Genomic DNA, 16,389 nt, shown 5'->3' with positions numbered 1-16,389 from the left:
CTTCTAAAATGAAATTCCAAACAAATAAAATTACTAAATTCTTGATCCAGTGGAAAAAAAAAATTGCAATGACATAAAAGCTAAAGAAGTCTTGGAAAGGATAATATGTATGTATCTCTAAAATCTGTGCCATGGTAATTTGTTGAATGAAAAATTTACCCAAGGCATATAAGGTATTTCATCTGTTACGGTAAGATTTAGGAAATAACAATAATAAGTTGTCTTACCCCTGCAGCATTTTATTCTGACTCCAGGAGGGTCAAAGTCATAATTATTTTCCACAAGGAAATTATCCTGCTATTAAGCCACCATTATCTTTATATGTAGCTGTCACGGTGCATTCGGTGATGGACTCATGATGGTTCGTTTACCTTGATCTTGAAATGCAAAATTATGGCAACCAAAATGCCGAGGGGTTATAATTCAATCAAACAGTGTTACTTAATTATTTTGCCCATAAAGCGGCATGCGATAGCGAGAGAGTAAGAAAAAGGGAAAGGAAAAAAAAAGAAAAAAGGGAAAGAAAAATAAGAAGATGGGAATGAGGATTTGTTTACCACCAGATGAGTTCCAAAGGTGTCCCTCTGGTCTCCGGTCCTGTAGAGTTTTGCCGGTCCTCTGTTGTGGTTCAGGATCCTCTGGTGGGAAGATCTTAACAATGTCCATTTGGGAGTCATCTCTTCTGCTTCTTCACCCCCCGTCGCTCCCATCGTTCAAGGCCAGACTCCGCCTTTGTTTTGCAACCCAGGCTTAAACTGCACAGGCTTGAAAAGTCCTCGCTTCTCTTGCCAGGACCCATCTGTGCTTGCATGGCCTCAAGTTCAGGGGTCTCTTTCTGGTCCATTGAGTGACCTCAGGACCCTTGGTGAGGTTCTGGGCATGCTCTTCTTCATTGGCCTTTGTTTGAGGGAGGAGGTGGCGGACAGGTGTGACTGAGGCTGCAGGTGAGAATCCATCTTCTGGATGGCAGCTATTGTCCCTGGGTCAGAGAGACCCACATAACAATCCCTTTTAGGAAGCAGGGGCTAGCTTGGCTGAGGCAGCAGGCGAAGTCCATACAGCAGCCATTGTTAGCAGTAGCCCTCCGGGTCGGAGAGACCTGTGCAACACAGTTCTTCTCCTCAGGGCTCTCTCCAAGTCATTGTCCATGCGTTCTTTCTGTCAGGGCCTCAGTTCTCTCAGTTCCTGATGACTATGTTTCAAGTAAATACTGCTCCATCTTCAGACCAACTCTTACAGTAGCCCAGATAATGCAAACTCACAGAATCACAGAATGGTTGCAGTTGGAAGGGACCTCTGGAGATCATCTAGTTCAACCCACTTTCTAAAGCAGGTACACCTAGAGCAGATTGCACAGGAATGTGTCTAGGCAGGTCTTGAATGTCTCCAGAGGAGACTCCACAACCTCTCTGGGCAACCTGTTCCAGTGCTCTGTCACCCTCAAAGGAAAAAAGGTTCTCCTCATATTCAGATGGAACCTTCTATGCGTCAGCCTGTGCCCATTGCCCCTCATCCTATTGTTGGGCACCACTGAAAGTAGTCTGGTCCCATCCTCTTGACATCCACCCTTCAGATATTTAGAAATATTGATGAGATTGCCTCTCAGCCTTCTCTTCTCCAGGCTGAACAGACCCAGCTCTCTCAGTCTCTCCTCATAAGAAAAGTGCTCTAGGCCTCATATCATCTCCATAGTCCATCGCTGGACTCCCTCCAGTAATTCCTTATCCTTCTTAAACTGGGAAGCCCAGATCTGGACGTAGTACTCCAGATGCATCCTCACCAGGGCAGAGTAGAGGAGGATAACCCTCGACCTGCTGGTCACGCTCTTCTTAATGCACCCCAGGTACCATTGACCTTCTTGGCCATAAGGGCACATTGTTGACTCATGGTCAACCTGTTGTCGACCAGAACTCCCAAGTCCTTTTCTGCAGTGTTGCTTTACAGCAAGTCCGTCCCCAACCTTTACTGGTGCCGGGGGATATTCCTCCCCAGGTGCGAGACCCTACACTTGCCCTTGTTAAACTTCATTAGGTTCTTCTCTGCCCAGTCCTCCAGCCTGTCCAGGCCTCGCTGAATGGTAGCACAGCCTTCTGGTGTGTCAGCCCTTCCACCCAGTGTGGTATCACCAGCAAACTTGCTGAGGGTGCACTCAGTCTCTTCATCCAGGTCACTGATGAACAGGTTGAACAAGACTGGACCTAACACTGACCCCTGGGGAACCCCACTAACTGCAGGTTTCCAACCAGACTTTGCACCATTGATCACAACCTTCTGAGCCCTGCCCATACAGCCAGTTCATGATCCATCTCACCGTGCATTCATCCAGCCCACACTTCTTGAGCTCACCTATGAGGAGGTTGTGAGAGATGGTCTCAAAAGCCTTGCTGAAGTCAAAGTAGACGATATTCACTGCTCTTCCCTCATCTACCCAGCCAGTCATACCATCACAGAAGCTATCAGATTTGTCAAACATTATTTCCCTTTGGTGAACCCGTGCCGATTACTCCTGATAACCTTCTTTTCCTCCACATGCTTAGAGATGACATCCAGAATGAGCTGTTCCATCACCTTTTCAGCGATGGAGGTGAGGGTGACTAGCCTGTAGTTTCCTGGGTCATCCTTCTTGCCTTTTTTGAAGACTGGAGTGACACTGGCTTTCTTCCAGTCCTCCAGCACCTCTCCTGTTCTCCAAGACCTTTCAAAGATGATGGAGAGTGGCTTTGCAGTAACATTTGCCAACTCTCTCAGCACTTGTGGGTGCATCCCATCGGGGCTCATGGATTTGTGGATGTCCAGTTTCTGTAAATGATCTCTAACCTGTTCTTTCTCAACCAAGGGAAAGTCTTTCTTTTGCATGACTTCGAATCATAGAATGAGAGAATCGTTTCGGTTGGAAGAGACCCTCATGATCATTGAGTCCAACCATAACCTAACGTAACTCTAGCACTAAACCATGTCCCTAAGAACCTCGTCGAAACACCTTTTAAACACCTCCAGGGATGATGACTCTACCACTTCCCTGGGCAGCCTGTTCCAATGCCTGACAACCCTTTCCGTGAAGAATTTTTTCCTAATATCCAATCTAAACCTCCCCTGGCACAACTTGAGGCCATTTCTTCTTGTCCTATCACTTGCTACTTGGGAGAAGAGGCCAACACCCTCCATGCTACAACTTCCTTTCAGGTAGTTGTAGTCAGTGATAAGGTCTCCCCTCAGCCTACTTTTCTCATGGCTAAACAGCCCCAGTCCCCTCAACTGCTCCTCATAAGACTTGTGCTCCAAGCCCCTCACCAGCTTTGTCACCCTCCTCTGCACTCACTCTAGTATTTCAATGTTCTTCTTATGATGAGGGGTCCAAAACTGAACATAGTATTCAAGGTGCAGCTGTATGGGAATGTAGTGGAAGATTTGGTGAGGAGGTTGTTTAAATGTAAATCCGCTCAAGTGACTTGCAACTGTCTGTACAAAAAGCACATACATCACACTAATTGTTTTACTGACCTTGTGTGCTTGATGAGTAGAACCTCTGTGTTAGATAACATAGGCCTGTGAGAAACTCTAGGCACCTTATCACTAAGTCTGAGATTTCTGCTTTGTTGTGAGAAAGAGTGCAAGGCTGTGCCTGCTTGAAACCTTGAAATACAGGCGAGCTCAGTAGGCCCAGTGATCTTCCAGCAGGGCTGAACTTACCAGTGCCTGCATCCTCGCTTGTGTCATCTCTGCCTGGGAGCTTAGGTGCGACTTTGGAGATTCCCCAGTAGAGAGGTAACTAAAATAAAATTTGTTCTTTGCAATGTATTTGTGGCTTCTGGCTCTTCTTGCAACGTACCTGTGTATGTGTACACAGTGGCCTCACTAGCGCCGAGTACAGTGGCACAATCACTTCTCTAGTCCTGTTGGCCACACTATTCCTGATACAAACCAGGATGCTTGTCATGGTTGAGACGGACAAACGACATAGACCAAGTTCTTCCAAGATGAAAGTAGTAGATGCCATTTATTGCCACAAGTGCATTTTTATACAGTTTTACCAATTCATGTGTGTCTTCACTATTGGTTACAAGGTACAGCAGTAACATCTCATTGGCTAATTTTACTCTTCTACTTCCTTCTCTCTCACGGGTACATCCTTAACTTCTCCGGATACTCCTTTACTCCCATCATTCTCACGGGTAGGCCTTCGTATCTTCAAGGCTAATTTCTGTTCCTATGCCCTCCGTCAGGGAATCCACAGACCCACCGTAGTCCCCCACAGATGCTGTTGGCCTTTTTGGCCACCTGGGCACACTGCTGGGTCATATTCAGCTGGCTGTCATTCAACACGCCCAGATCACTCTCTGCCAGGGAGCTTTCCAGCCACTCTTTCCTAAGTCAGTAGCGCTGCCTGGGCTTGTTATGATCCAAGTACAGGACCCGGCACGTGGCCTTATTATACCTCATACAATTGGCCTCAGCCCAACGATACAGCTGGTCCAGATTCCTCTGTATGGCCTTTCTACCCTCCAGCAGATCAACACTCCCACCCAATTTGGTGTCATCTGCAAACTTACTAAGGGTGCACTCAATCCCTTCATCCAGATCATTGATAAAGAGATTAAACAGAACTGGCCCAAATACTGAGCCCTGGGGAACACCACTCATGACCGGCTGCCAACTGGATTTGACTCCATTCACCACAACTCTTTGGGCCTAGCCCTCCAGCCAGTATACATGTATGTCATAAATATTTATAAAGTTTACAAACTGTTTATTTCTCACTTGGTCCTGTACACATCTCAGTGGTGCAAAGCAGAGGGAAAGAGAATCAGTAATTTCTGATATCCTAGAAAAAAAGACTGGGAAAAAACCTGGAGGTTAAGTGCTATTTTGTACTTATGGAAGTTAAATCTCTTCAGATCATTTTTGGTACAGACTTGCAGAGACAGAGTGCCTGAAGACAGGCTATGTTTCAGATTGGGTCTCTCATGTCTGCCATATTCAAGTTTAAAATAGTATATTTTGTCATTTTTTCTATGCTAGGAAGCCAAATGTGTCAGAAATGTTATATACACATTTGTATTAGAAATTTAATATATTATTCTTTGAAATCATCAGCTTTTGCATTTGTACTGAGAAAGTAACTGCGGATATAACACAAGAGTCAAGAAAAGGAAAAGAGTCAGAATATGGAAGTAGAAAGTAAAAAGAAAAACAGAAAGAATCTTCTGAAATTCCCACATATATTGACTATTTCTTTGTTGTTGCCTTTTTTTTTTTTTTAACCACGAGGTCACCACTCCATCTAGAGCAGAGGTGTCAAGCTCATTTTCATCGCAGGCCACATCAGCCTTGCCATTACCTTCAAAGGGCCGAATGTAATTTTAGGACTGGGTAAATGTAGGAGTAGTTACATTTATCCAGTCCTAAAATTGCATTTTGCCCTTTGAAGGCAACCACGAGGCTGATGTGCCCCCCTCCAGTGAAAATGAGTTTGAAACTCCTGGTCTAGACTATTCATGGCCCATGGGAAAGCAACACAGCTATGAACCCCCTTCTTTTCAAAGACTCAGGTGTCTCAGGTATCAACTTTTTTCTAACTGTTCAAATACATGTCAAGGCATTTACTTCCTGACAATATGTATTTTTAATCTATCATTCATTGTGGCTAACTGAACTCAGGCAAATTTACAGTGAAACACAGAGTTAACTTTAGGTATGTCCCGGAAATGAACGAGATACCTCTATACCCATGTTTGCTTGTGTCATGGAAGGGCTGAGAACCAAAACCAAGGTATAAAAGCCAAACATCACAGAATCAGGCTTAAGCCATGCAGCTTCTCATTTCAGTAGGCTGCTTTGCAAGAATACGAGCAATTTCTGCTAGCACTTCAGAACCTCAAAGCACTCTAAAGGCTGATCTCTGCCAGCTGGGAGTAAACTGAATCAAGCAGTAACAGTGCATAACACTTTAAATCATAGCCTAACCCTCAAGCAACCCTCAGCTAAAGACTGGGAGTTGCAGTGGTATCAAAGCAGCATTTTTAACACTACTAACTTTAACACTACTAATGACTAAGTGAAAACAAAGAGTGAAGGCTCACAGTTGTCATGTTGTTTCATACAGAAAATTGCATAGCAACATCTCAGTTTTAAAGCATGATCGTAGCATAGGAACCTTATCATCTGGTATTTATGGCAAACACCTCCTCAAGTAAAAGGCAGGGTTTTTTATCCAACCTAGCTAAAATCAACAGCGGTGAATCCAGATAAATAAGTTTACCTATTTTTCAGCAATGCTTGTTTTGTTTAAAAGTATGATTTCTCTAGGGCATGCAGATCAGCAAAAATTCCTCTGCAAAACAGCATTCCTAACCAGTGGCAACACCTTTCCTCTACTCTGCATGAAGCAAGTGCAGAGGAAGAAAAAAAAATTGACTGCTTTCAGCATGTTGCCATTCATATTTTGAAAAACATACAGTGCTAAATTGTTTCCCTTCCAAATCTGTCCTACAGTTGCATCCACAGAAACCCAGAATTATCACTCAAATCTTGCCAGTTTCTGTTCTCTTTCAGTAATAAGAGTTTTCCAGGCAAGGGCTTCTGAATCAAACTTATTTACATCCAAACACAAATAGGACTCTCTGCTCAAGGTTATTTTAGAAATGACCCATTTTTCTACTGAGATTCATAGAATTTTATGTTATTTTTCTTCAATATGGGCAGATATAACTAATAAAACTGTTTTGACAAACACTTTGAGTTTGCAGATTTTTGTGATATATGAACGTGACTGACTTGATAACAGAGAGGCATTATGACCACCTCAGTACTTAGTACAGTGGTGAGATTTTATTTTCGTATCTCTACATCTGTGTCTGCAGGAAGAATCTGAGGACTTTTTCTTGTTACTTTGGTTTTAAACCATTTAGAAATAAGTGCTGTGCGTAAAAGAGACTGGATAAAGGGCAGAGGAGTAGGCTGCTTTCTGAATAAATCATTGTCCAAAAATCTTTGTTTTAAGCTGAAAAAAGTATACTTGTTAACATAATTTCATGGCTGAACTTCAATAATCTCTGTGACAAAAAGAATTGAAGGACCATGTGAAGATTAAGAAGTGAAGGTTACTAATTTGATTCACAACAGGCTCAGCAGAAACATGGTATTTGGTGTACCTACTTCAGGGAAGTAAACTCATGACGAGCATTTAAACTGTCAAAAATGTGAAATGACAATCAAAATCCTAAGTTACTCAGTCTTTTCAAAAACAGGAATGCAAAGAATTTACAGAAACCACTTTTCAGAAACCACAGTTACTAGAATACTTATTAACTTGTGGGGCATAACTAATTGTTTGTAGTTAACTCCAGAGAACCATGACAAATGTGGAACTTTTTGTTTTCGTTCATAATTTGACACTTAGACCAACACATAACTAGAGCAAGCTGGTTCAATGCCATCACTAAAACCTGCTGAATTTTACTCTGTGTGAGACTTTGTAGAACAGCAGAGGTGGGTAAGCACTTTCCTAGTCTAGCTATCTGAGATAGAGATCTATGTGGCCCTGTCTTTCACATATACTATTGAATCACACAGCACTAGAAATTCCAGCACAGTATAGAGTTTTTAGTAGAAATGAAACACTATGATATATAGTTCCTAGATGGCCTATTTGGATTCTTAAATAAAGTGTGATCAATAATTATTCAACTTTTTTGCTTTATGCATGGCACGATGAATTATACCTGCAGTGGATAGTAACTACACTTTGTACTTACAGATTATCCATGTTCTATAGTGTAGAAGAACAATCTTAGTCTTTTTGAAAAACAAAGTGGCACGCAGCAACTATTGACAATGAAGTACAGTTTTTTATGAATTTGCTGCTTGAGTAAGTGGTAGGTAGCTTTTGCATAGCACGTTTTAAGCACGTGTTACAGAATGGGGGTCTTGGCACTGAGTTGAGTAGGGCAGTGGGTAATGAGCTTAGGTGAACAAAGCACATTACTTTTGGATGTAGTGTTTCTACCCAAGTCCTGTTTTTCCACCTCTCTCACCTGAACCTGAGTGAAATTTAAAAACTAGCTTGTGTCTCCCAGAGAACCGAATTTGGTAGGTTTTGTTCTTAGTTTATTTCATGTGCAAGTAGGCTCAGGCTCTGATAAAATGCAGTTATTTCAGCTTTCTTTCCAAATGCAGCAGCAGTACTTGTCCTCTGCCCTGATTCTTTGATAAAACATCTGTAAAGCTAAAGCATTAATCCAAGAATCAAGAAAGCAAGATTATCACCTCAGTCAGATGGGAGACAAATATACGTGTCCCAAGAGCATCTCCTTCTGTTTGCTGTCAGCGGGACACACTTTATCTTCACAACTGAATCTCTGCTGTTACCCAACAAGGAGTTCAAAATACAAAGAGAGTGAGGAAGAAGTAACCTAGCTCCACAGCCAGGTATTTAGAATATTCTAGGGAGACAAGGAAGACCCAGATTTTGGGCACTCTAATGGCCATTTTGCATTAAACTCTCTTCAGGCATCACATAGATACAGATCAAGAGTTAGAAAACAAGTTTCTTCCTTCTGTGGGAAATACCCCAGACATTGACTTTATTGCATAGAGGCAGACTTTCAAAAAAAAAAGAGGATTCTCCTGACTGATGGAAACAGCAGGTCTGGTATGCTTTGTGTATGGGAATTGTGCAAGAATGGCAAGAAGGCTCATTGTAAATACGCTCAAGCAACTGCACCTGGGATGTAGAAAAAGCACATACATCACACTAATTGTTTTACTGACCTTCTGTGCTTGACAGGTAGAACCTCTGTGTTAAAAAACATAGGCCTGTGAGAAACTCTTAAGGCACCTTATCATTATGCCTGAGATTCCTGCTTTGTTGTGAGAAAGAGTGCAAGGCTGTGCCTGCTTGAAACCTTGAAATACAGGCAAATGCAGCAGGCCCGTGATCTTCTACCAGGGTTGAATTCTGCAGTGTCTGCATCTCTACTTGTGTCGCCTCTGCCCAGGAGCTTAGGTGCTGCTTTGGATATCCCCTGGAAGTGAGGTAACTATAATAAATTTGCTCTTTGCAATTGCGTTTATGGCCTCTGGTTGCTTCTAGCAATGTGCCTGCGTTGGCTCACACACTTTGGGAAAAAACAGGTTAGGAAGAGAAAAGTGGACCCTACTTCCCTGGCCCATTCTTGAGAGGCTTTGAGCTGTAGATCTCAAATGGATAGTTTCCTGCTTACTGCCTCAAGATCTGGAGAAGAGACAAGCTGAAAACATGCCTGGTTGTCAGTTAGTTACTGGCTACCTTTAATGAGTTCCCTTTGCACCTAGGAGGTTAGTTTACAAGGCACTGTATGGGGAAGCAACACATCTAAATCAGCAGAGAACAGGTTAGTGGAACTGATGGAACACAGGTTGCACTTCAGTGCATATTTTTCTTTCACTACCAGGCTGACCAGTAGATTTTCATCTTCTCCTTTTGAAACTAGTGTGGTAGAGGGCTTAGTAAGACAAAGATGCAGGGCACTGTAGCATCTACCTTTCAAATCTCAACATCTTTGGCACTAGCCCAGGGTAAATATGCAATCCTTACTCTTTGACAACATTGTTCAAACACTGAATTAATGTTTTCTAACTGCATCAGATTGACTCTATCTAAAAAAAGTACATAACCACTATACACAGGACATATAGCATAAGTGCAAACTGATCAAACAAAGTTCTTTAAGTCTAATCTCCAAAGTGTCACTTCCTTTTAGGTCTCCATTTCACTTCTGGAATTACAACCAAAAGCACTAGTTCTTATTGATAGCTTTGGCCATTGTGGCAGTTGCACATCCCCCTGAGATCTGGATCCTTCAATGGGGCAGTTAATGGCTCTTTTAGCACCTTAATGGGACCCTGAGTCAGTTGACAGGGTCGTTAGCAGAGGAGGTGCCCAGAGTAGCTGCAAAGCTTCTGGACCGTGTTTCAATGCCCACAGCCAGATCTGACCAGACTATAAATGGGGCTCCCACTGAAGACCCTCTTTGGAGTGGCCTTGGAGTAGCGGGTCTGTGAACTGGAACCCTCTCCTTAGACTGGGATGCCGTCTAAGGAGACTTCCCAGGATTGAGAGTGCCTCACCTCGTTGTTTGGGTGAGTGGTTATTTACTGGATACATCCTTGAATGAGTCCTTGCCTAACCCAGGCAAGTGATTATTTCTTGTGGGTACCCTGGAGTCGGAGGGCTCTGGTTGGTTTCTTGTGAGTGTGTGCATGCATGCTGTGGATCCTCATTATTCTTATTTTGCTGCACCCCAATAATCTCAACTGATATCCGAACCTGTATTTTATGTTGTCAGAGTGCTAACTAATTGTATAAACCCTGTTTTGGTCAGTTTATTGGTTGCACTTTTCCAGCCAGAATAAAGTCTGTTTTGGAACTCGTTGTCCACCTAAAACTGACTTTGGGGTACCTCCATGACATTTAAAATGGTGTAGTCGGCAGGATATCAGAAATGGAGAAATTATTATGGGGCTACAGCTGTAATAATCCTTCTGTGGCAACCTGCACACATCGGGCAGAAGCAAGCTGATGTGGTCCCAGAGTGACCGTAGCTGCGTGTGCTGTTTTCTGTGCTTCTGTTTGTGTTGCTGTCAATGCTGTTCTTGGTGTTGTTCTGTGCACCTGCTTAAAGCAAGCCCGAGACCAGCACAAATGCTGTAGCCAGTTGGAGAGGCATGATTCTAGAAAAGAGCTGGAAATATATTGTTTGAAAGCAGAGTTACGGTGAGAGAGAAAGTGAGTGCATTTTTAGGACAAAGGATTGAACTCATGTTAACCCAAGCAAAATTTCCCCTAGTATTGCCCAAATTCGGAAATTGATTGTGGACACAGAACCTGAGGACTGGGATGGAGATATCTGGGGAGATTCTGAAAACAGTGTTGATGAAGAGGAGGTAGAGACAAAGGATGTAGGCCCTCTCATTAAAACTGAGACATGTACAGGTCCACAGGGTGGAAACTCCTGTACTGCTGTTTGTACTACCCCATGGACGGGACCTGAACTTGGCGACTTGCAATCTAAATTCTCACGTTAGCCGGGCGAAACAGAAACTGAATATCTTTCCCTTACGGGGTGTGATCGGATACTATTGAGTAATGAGGAAGCTGCAGGCTTTTGGGGACCTGGTGTGTTTTCAAGTGATGGTCCGAATGGTGATCAGCCCATAACATCTTGTGTGGCTTACTGGGCTGGTGGTGTGGATCCCAAGGAACGTGGGGAGCCCATCACCATTAGGATAAGAGGCTTGCTGGAGCTGGTTGAGGGCGTTCAAAAGGCTGCTTGTATACAGACAATGTACGAAAGAGGGCGGCAAGGAATTGCCATGGCTGCACCAGTAAACCTGACCCACCTTCGGCTGCTTATCAGAGGGCTGCCGGACGCTTTAAAGATACATGTCCAGTCCCTCAGGGAGAGAATTCAGGAGGCTATTGACTGTAACAAGCAGAACCCTGGAAATCTGCCTGCACATGTATTAACCTGGGCTGAAATCCTGCACAATTTAGTCACCTACGGGCGTGAAATGGGATGGGTGGACCCGGGTGGCAGCACAGAGACTTCTTGGAATTGAGAGTGCCTCACCTCCTCGTTTGGGTGAGTGGTTATTTACTGGATATATCCTTAAATGAGTCCTTGCCTAACCCAGGCGAGTGATTATTTCTTGTGGGTACCCTGGAGTCGGAGGGCTCTGGTTTGTTTCTTGTGAGTGTGTGCATGCACGCTGTGGATCCTCATTACTCTTATTTTGCTGCACCCCAATAATCTCTTCAACTGATATATGAACCTGTATTTTATGTTGTCAGAGTGCTAACTAATTGTATAAACCCTGTTTTGATCAGTTTATTGGCTGCACTTTTCCAGCCAGAATAAAATCTGTTTTGGAACTTGTTGTCCACCTAAAACTGACTTTGGGGTGCCTCCGTGACAGCCATAAGGAACTAAACTAAGATCACCATTTTGTTTACCATAGACATTAAAATCCATCTCTGTCATGTTTTCAGTATAGCAAAAAAAATGATCACATGGCTATCTCTTGCACACCCAGAAGTTATCTTGACACCACCTGCCTGATCTGTCTGATATCTCTCATCAAAAAGTTGAACTGAAAGCTGACTGGATCAGGTTGTATCTGTACAGTATCTTGAGGAAGCAGGCTAGAGCGTGTCACTTTGCCAACTCAGCTCTATGTACACATACACACACTCGTGCATGCACAAATTGCTTTCATAGGATGTCTCTGACTTAGCTACCAGCATCCATCTTGGTGCCACCTCAAGGCATATCAAGGATAAGAGGGTTATTAGGGGCAGTCAACATGGCTTTACCAAGGGTAAGTCATGCTTGACCAACCTCATAGCCTTTTATGAGAATGCAACAAGGTGGATGGATGATGGCAGAGCGGTGGATGTGGTCTACCTTGACTTCAGTAAAGTCTTTGACACAGTCTCCCACAGCATCCTCACAGCTAAGTTGAGGAGGTGTGGTCTAGACAATAGAGTAGTGAGGTGGGTTGCAAACTGGCTTAAGGAGAGAAGCCAGAGAGTGGTAGTCAATGGTGCGGAGTCTAGTTGGAGGCCAGTATCTAGTGGAGTGCCTCAGGGGTCAGTACTGGGGCCAATATTATTCAATATATTCATTAACGATTTGGACGAGGGAATGGAGTGTACTATCAGCAAGTTTGCTGATGACACTAAGCTGGGAGGAGTGGCTGACACGCCAGAAGGCTGTGCTGCCATCCAGCGGGACCTGGACAGGCTGGAGAGTTGGGCGGGGAATAACCTGATGAAATTTAACAAGGGAAAGTGTAGAGTCCTGCATCTGGGCAGGAAGAATCCCAGGTTCCAGTATAAGTTGGGGAACGACCGATTAGAGAGCAGTGTAGGGGAAAGGGACCTGGGGGTCCTGGTGGACAACAGGATGACCATGAGCCAGCACTGTGCCCTTGTGGCCAGGAAGGCCAATGGCATCCTCGGGTGTATTACAAGGGGGGTGGTCAGTAGATCGAGAGAGGTTCTCCTTCCCCTCTACTCCGCCCTGGTGAGACCCCATCTGGAATATTGTGTCCAGTTCTGGGCCCCTCAGTTCAAGAAGGACAGGGAACTGCTGGAGAGGGTCCAGCGTAGGGCAACAAAGATGATTAAGGGAGTGGAGCACCTCCCTTATGAAGAAAGGCTGAGGGAGCTGGGTCTCTTTAGTTTGGAGAAGAGGAGACTGAGGGGTGACCTCATTAATGTTTATAAATATATAAAGGGTGAGTGCCATGAGGATGGAGCCAGGCTCTTCTCAGTGGCAAACAATGATAGGACAAGGGATAATGGAATCAAGCTGGAACACAAGAGGTTCCACTTAAATTTGAGAAAAAAACTTCTCAGTGAGGGTGACAGAGCCCTGGAACAGGCTGCCCAGGGAGGTTGTGGAGTCTCCTACTCTGGAGACATTCAAAACCCGCCTGGACATGTTCCTGTGTGATCTCACGTAGGCGTTCCTGCTCCAGCAGGGGGATTGGACTAGATGATCTTTTGAGGTCCCTTCCAATCCCAAACATACTGTGATACATACTGTGATCCATCTACTATAAAGGTACCTTGAGATCAGGCCACCAACAAATCCAATCTATCCTTATGTTGGAGAATGAAAAACTTGTAGAACTCTTTGAGTGCGACGGGCGGACTGGCGAAGACAAAGAATCGGGCTCAATATGAGTTTAACATCAATGCCCTTTAATGAACCTTTAACAACACTGAATATCAATGTCTGCCAGTGCACGTTTTTGAAACCCTTATATAGTCTTTACCCAGTGGTCACGTGGCAAGTGCAGGCTATGATTGATTACTCTCTGCAGTCACTCTTCCCCCCCCCCGCTATGGTGATTAGCTGCAGGTCACTGTCCACGAACTGTTCATGCGCAGTGACGACAGCGCCCCTCCTGCAGCCTGGGTCGAGGATAGACCAGCTTCTGTTTACTTCCGTTCTGTCTTTGGTGTCTCCAGAAAAACCTTCCGTGTAGGTCCTAGCCTGCACCACAGCCACATCAAACTCTGGCTTGTTCACAGCACACAGCCCATGTCCTCTTTCTTCCAAAAACTCTCCACAGTTCCTCCTTTTTTCTTTTTGGACAAGCCAGGCTTGATTATCTATGCGTTCTAACCCATCTTTGATACGTGATGAAGAACAACTTATACATAACATATCAATTACAACAACAATCAACATAAACAATGCACTTTGCAATAAACCCTTAATCCACCCCCTTAGGTCAAGTCAATTTGTTAAACTTTCTAAACAAAAAAATCAGTTGGTTCGATTTCCTACGGCTCTGGCCCTACAGGAAGGCGATCATCACAATTGTCATAGTTGTCAAACCATGCGCTAATATTTTTCCTCTTAGTAAACTTGAGGTACTCCATTGCTGTTTTAATATTGCAATGGATTGATTAAACAAATTCCAAGAACTTTTATTTAATGGTACTCCTACTCAACATGTAACAAACAGTGTGCTGGGTGTTGATCAACCTGCCCAGAAGGTAGTGGTGTTTAAAGACCTTCCTAACATTACCATACATTTTGTCGAGGATCAAAAGCAGTTCTTAACAAAAACCCAGGAACTAGACTGCTTCTCAAGAGAATGAAAAAGATACAAACTTTCCACATGCTTAACACTTTATCATTAAGACCTAGTTATATAACTATATTACACATACATGTCACAGCTAAATTAATGCGAAGGTTACACCTCACTCTGTGTCCTCCAAAGGTTCTGTTGCAGGAAGTTGATTCGGTTGATTTTGCTTCAACTCCGGCTTTACTGCTTGGCTTGGAACCCACAACGGACCTTGATCTGTGGAGAGACACACATACCCTCTACCATTAACAATAACAGGTGCCGGTCCCTTCCACATTCTAGTGGTGGGGTCGCTGAACTGCTACCACTACTGGTTGGATTGTAGATGAGACTTGCTGGCTAACTTGTTGAAGAGATCTCTGCATGACCCCTTCGAAAGCGACAGGCATCACTTCTGCATTTCACTGTTCTTCTGTCCTGGCTACTCGTGTCAGCATTTCTTCTACTGAAGATCCTGGTGGCAGGGTTGCTAGTATTTGTTTAGTCTTTGAATTTGCATTATCGAAAGCCAGCAACCGAAACATTTGATTTTTCATTTCTTCTGATAAATCTGGGTTTTGCATTATTCCTTCATGTAGCCAGTCAATAAAATGCGTGAAATTTTCTGTAGTGCCTTGGCGTATTCCGCTGAATGAGGGAGCTAAGGGTCCTGGTAAAGTTAAGAAAGCATCTAGGGCAAGTTGTGCAGCTTTCCGGTGAACTTCAGCAATAAATCGCAGTTGAACTTCTATTGTAGCGTACTGTCCGCGACCCGTATAGGTGTCGGGTACCACATTGGTTAATGGGTCATTTGGACTGGTGTGTTTGGCTGTTTCTTGCTGCGCTCGTTGATACCAGGCCGATTCCCACAGGAGGAATTGTGCTGGAGTTAGTAATAAGCACATTAAATTTTGGCAGTCCATGGGACACAATAAGTCAGCAGTAAAAATCCAATGCAGTATTTGTCTGGTAGCTTCTGAATGTATCCCATAGTTCGTGATTGTTTGTTTGGCTTGCTGTAAAATTTTCCATTCATGTGGTTCCCATACCGCTGTCTGGGTGTTCATATTTTGAATTACCGGTAGGGCTAATTTTGCTGGAGACCAATCACCTTCTAGAATGGCATCTTTGATGACCCCTGACCATCTGCCAGATCGGGGTGGTGGCCGGTCAGTAGGTTCTATGGGTACCTTTGGTTGCATTGTTTGCGGAAGGCAACCTGGTTTTTGATACTCGATTTGTCTCTTATTTTTCTCTACATCTGACATTCGCAAGTCAAGTTGTTCAAGCTTACTGGTAATGACTTGCAGTAACTGCTCTACTCCTTGTGATGAGCCCAATGATGTAGAAGGAGGCTCACAGGATCCCTCCACATGTATTTTTGGAGGTTCTTTTGGGGGGTGGCCCCTGGTGCCGTGGCCCGGTCGGGCCCAGCCTGGCTGACGCGATAGTCTCAGAGGGGGGCGTGTCTGACTCGGGATAGGGCAGAGGCGGAGCTGTAGGAGGAGGGCGGCACTCAGGGCCTCCCACATCCGGACAGTCCCCTAGTTGCACTTCCGCTTTCTTCTCACATTGCCCCAGAGACTCAGACGGGGAAACTTCCGGTTCTTTGTTTGAGGAGGGTAAAGTTTCCAACTCCCGCCGCAGATCGGATTGCGAGAGTATTGGCTGAGCCGGGACCCCTCGACCACCCCGAACAGCAGGCAGACCCCACAGAGTAGCCCACAGGTCCCTCTTCTCTTTTGGCTGACAACTTTTATC

This window comes from Patagioenas fasciata, chromosome W, assembly GCF_037038585.1.
Source record: "Patagioenas fasciata isolate bPatFas1 chromosome W, bPatFas1.hap1, whole genome shotgun sequence".
Classification (NCBI taxonomy): Eukaryota; Metazoa; Chordata; class Aves; order Columbiformes; family Columbidae; genus Patagioenas; species Patagioenas fasciata.
Note: the sequence above shows the minus strand (reverse complement) of the source record.